Source organism: Thermobia domestica, chromosome 17 (genome assembly GCF_964235325.1).
Source record: "Thermobia domestica chromosome 17, izTheDome1.hap1.1, whole genome shotgun sequence".
Classification (NCBI taxonomy): Eukaryota; Metazoa; Arthropoda; class Insecta; order Zygentoma; family Lepismatidae; genus Thermobia; species Thermobia domestica.
In genome coordinates this window covers 133,405,597-133,410,205 of record NC_137470.1, presented here as the reverse complement: position 1 = coordinate 133,410,205, position 4,609 = coordinate 133,405,597, and positions in this window count along the sequence as shown.

Sequence of the window (4,609 nt, the reverse complement as noted above, 5' to 3'; positions counted from 1 at the left end):
GTTACGAAGCGTGACAAAGGGGGAGGAGTGGCTTTAAGTCTTCGTTACATAACACTTTTTTCTGTTGTAACTTTAATTTTTATTCTCAGATTTATATGCAATTTTTTAAACAAATGATTCTATTCAGTTCTTTTCTTTTTCATAAATTATCTAGAACACCCATTTCTCATACGGGGAGAATACGTTTCATTTTGGATATAAAGGGCACCAAAACTGTCACCATCAACTTACGGGCTCCAAAAACTATGGATTCCACACAAATATCGGTCATTTTCGATCATTTATATATATATATATATATATATATATATATATATATATATATATATATATATATATATATCCCCTTCCAAAAGTTACATGGCTAAATTTTAATTTAAACGGCATCGAAAGTGTTACTGTTCATCTCAGCGACCCCAAACACCATGGACTCAACTCTAATATCGGTCATTTTCGAACATTCTGTATATGCCATCCTCCTCTCTCCCCAAGTTGCGGGGTGAATTTAGATTTAAACTGCATCGAAAGTGTCACTGTTTATCTCAGCGACCCCGAAAACTTTGGATTTGACACTAACATCGGTCATCTTCAATCATTTTTATAAATCTCCCCCTCCCCCAAGATGCGCCATCAAGGTGAAATGATAAAAAACATCTCAGGTCAGAACTTCATCTGTGTTGAAAATTTGAACGAGATTGGTCGGGTGATTAAGAGTTATTAAGTACATACATAGCATAGTCACTAATATATATATATATATATATATATATATATATATATATATATAGAGAGAGAGAGAGAGAGAGAGAGATTTCTATTGTTTTCGAAAATTGTGAACTATAGCCTATATAAATTGAATCATACAGAAGAGATTCGAAGACGCACTAGACACCAGCATAAATTGTGGCGAACCCTGCATGAATTACAATGCAATAAAACTCCGTTTTGTGGCTATCGCAGCAATGGATTTAGAGAACACGCTTTTCCGGAGTTAGTTGTTAGTGATCGTAACCACCGCCTGAAAATGCCCTCATGTTTCCACTCGTATTGCTATTTCTGAGAATGTTATCTGAAACCTTTCATTTGAATCATTACTCACTCTATTCTTCTAAGGGGTTTTGCATGGGTAACAGAAGAAATTCTTTTTCGTGAAATTATATTTTCCGCGATTTAACGATCTAGAATTTGTAGATCAAAATAAGATATTAAAAAGCCTAATTCGTCGGATATTATCTCGTACTAAATTTTTTGATTTTTGAATTTGAATATTTCTGAAGAAATAGCGTTTATTCGCATTTTCGCAGTGATTTAGGACAAGAAGAATACGAAATGAGGTAAACTGAAGTCGGAAGTCCAAAAACGATGCTCGAAAGCTTGTTCACAAACGAGATATCTCTGCTCCTTGACATGCGCAGCCACTTCGAATCTCTGGTCAACGAGGAAGAGAACTTAGCATCGTCGACACTGGCGAACTTCAAGTGCACGAAGCATCCTGGATCCCTGAAAAAGAGTTCAATGTTAGTTCTTTAGATCCTGTTTCACCTTCATCTTCCTTGTCAGTGTTTCCTCCTTGTCATCATCTGACCTAAAAGAAAAGGTGCGATCTCCTTGGGAAGACAGCAGTATTCAGTTTCGAAGAATTAGGATTGTTAATTAAGCAATCTTATGGGCATATATTATTACCATCCTACCATTTTCTAATACGTACCGGTATTTTGATTTATAGGCGAAAAACACTACAAATATATTGAGAATAAAAGCATTTTGTAACAAAAGTTCTGCCATTAAAAATAGTTTTTATTTAAACTCCGAAAATAAGGAAAATTGGTGAAAAAATCGAAATGCATTACGTATCGAACGGGGAAGGGGTTCACCCTTGCGTTACGAGGTATGACAAGGGGAGGGAGGGGGTAAAAATCGGTCAAAATAGCGTTACTTAATATGTGGACGACCCCTTAAGATTAAACATTGTGTGTATTGATAGGTAGCCAAGCAGGCCCATAGCCAGCCCAAAAATATGAGGGGGCGGTAGAAGTTAGGGGGCCGATCCAACCATATTATAGTTCATCACTATATTATAGTAGTTCATTTGCAAGCCAACCGTGAATATTTTAGGGCGGACAATAAAACTTTAGGGGCAGGGCCTCCTAGTCCCCTTGTGGATACGGGCCTGTAGCCAAACAACTGATGAAACACAAAAGCATTAATTGTCAGTGCTTTTGAATGACAAGTTACATTTTCTCAGCACTAATAACACAGGCGGACGTTTATAAACTTTTGAAAAGTTACAGAAACAAAACTCACTGATTCTGACTAATTTTAGGTCCCTGAATATGAATATGATATCCATTTTACTACATTAGCTCGCATTTTTGTGTAACGCATAGTTGCCAGATTTACCATAATAGGGAAAATGAGCTATCATGAAGTGTACCGGCCAATGAGCTGTTTGTGTGCCAAAAGGGAATCAAGTTCATCTCGACAGTTGGTCAAGAACGACATTCAGTTTTAAAAATTCTTAAAATTAATTTATTGAATCAAACCAGTTTAAAACTATATATTCTGTTTGTGTATTAGCACTAAAAAACTATATATATTCTGTTAGTGTAGGCCTATTAGCATTTACATACACAGATTAATTTATAAAGTCTAATGTTTAGAGCTGCAAATAACACCATCTGCTTTACTTTTTTCTTTTATGAAATGTTTGCTCCTCTCTCTTCACCGACCAGCAATAGTCCTCCATAATTGCAGGATCCCAACGTTCTTGATATCGAGTTTCCATCGTTCTTATATCCTGGTGAAACCGTTCTCCCATTTCGTCGCTTACATTTGCAAGATTTTCTGGAAGGAAGTTGAGGTGAGAGTGCACAAAGTGCATTTTCAAAGACATGCGACATCGCAGAGCATCATATACGACCAGAAGTTGCTGCACCAGAGCCTCGTAATTTTGACCTTTAGTTGTGCCCAAAAAACCTTTTACAACTTGAACAAAAGCACGCCAGGTATTTAACTCTTTGTCGTTTAAACTCTATTCAAACAATTCGTCATGGATAACTTTGCAAATATCAGGTCCTGTGAAAACTCCTTCTTTTAATTTACCATCACTTAGTTTTGGAAAACACTGTCTAAGATACTTAAATCCTTCACCTCCTTTGTCCATAGCTTTTACGAAATTTTTCATGAGGCCCAACTTAATATGAAGAGGTGGAAGCAGCACTTTGGCTGGATCGATCAGAGGCTCATACTTGACACTGTCAGTACTGGGCTTAAATGTCTCTCTGGGGGCGACTCTTTTTGTGAAAAATGTTTTCATGTGGCTCTTGACTCCCAAAGCCACAAAAATCAACAGTACTTCGTAAATCCACCTTGCAGAGCAAGTAATATTGCAGTAACTTTCAAATCTACGCAAATTTGCCAACCACATTCTTTGTAGTTAATACGATTTAAAATGAGTGCGAGATTCTCGTAAGTCTCTTTCATCGAAACAGAGTGTGCCACAGGAATAGACGGCAGCTTATTTCCATTATGAAGTAAAACTACTTTCAGACTGTACTTACAAGGAAAGAGAGGGAGATTATATATATTGAAGTGGAAGATGGTTTATACACCAATCGAAAGCACTAATGACACCTATTGCGAAACTGTAATAAAAATTTTTCTGAATGCATATACTGTGCGAGTTATATTAATATACAGGGTGTCTAGAAAATCCGTTGCCACCCCTAGAGATCGCAAAGGGTACGACAGATGCCAAAACAGGAAAACACATGTTTGATCATTTTAAAAGTACAATGTATCAAGGCAAAAATTGTTTTCCCAGGGCACCCGCAGGGTCCCGGGCGGGGTCCAACTCAAAATTTGCAAATGGTGACGAGATCAAGTAGTGTGTCGTTGGAACGCTGTTGGGAAATGAACGAAGACGAAAGAAGTCTCTACTCTCTAAAATTACCATGTGCAAAATGGTAGCCGGTCAAAATGTCAGCAAAAATGTCATTGTAAAGTCTATGGCTACTCGTAAACCTGAAATGGTGCGACAGATGTCAAAACAAGAAAACACGTGAGTCATCATTTCAAAAGTAGAATGATTGAAAGTAAAAATATTTGTCCCAGGCTCCTCCACAGGGTCCCAGATGGGAACTCCCAACTGAAAACTTTAAAATTTCAAGGGGTGTCAAGTAGCATATTGTTTGAAAACTGTTGTTAACCCGGGAACGGTCGAGCGTTGATTTGTGACGCGAGCTGTCGACAGGTGAGGACGGCGCTCACTTACAATATAATCGTTTCTATAGCTGTTTATGACTTTATATGGAATCTATTTTGAACACATTTCTATATGTTGACATTTTGTGATGTGTTATTATTATTATTATTATTATTATTATTATTATTATTATTATTATTATTATTATTATTATTATTATTATTATTATTATTAAAATAAAATCGCAAATAAAATTATCAAGAGTTGGAAATTTCTAATGAAATTAAAGATATAAATATCTTATTGTAAACACTCTACTTATGTCTCTTGATACATACAGTAGGTATTTCAATAAGACGCTGTTCTACTCCATGTTTCATCACTGTACTGATGTCACCCATTACA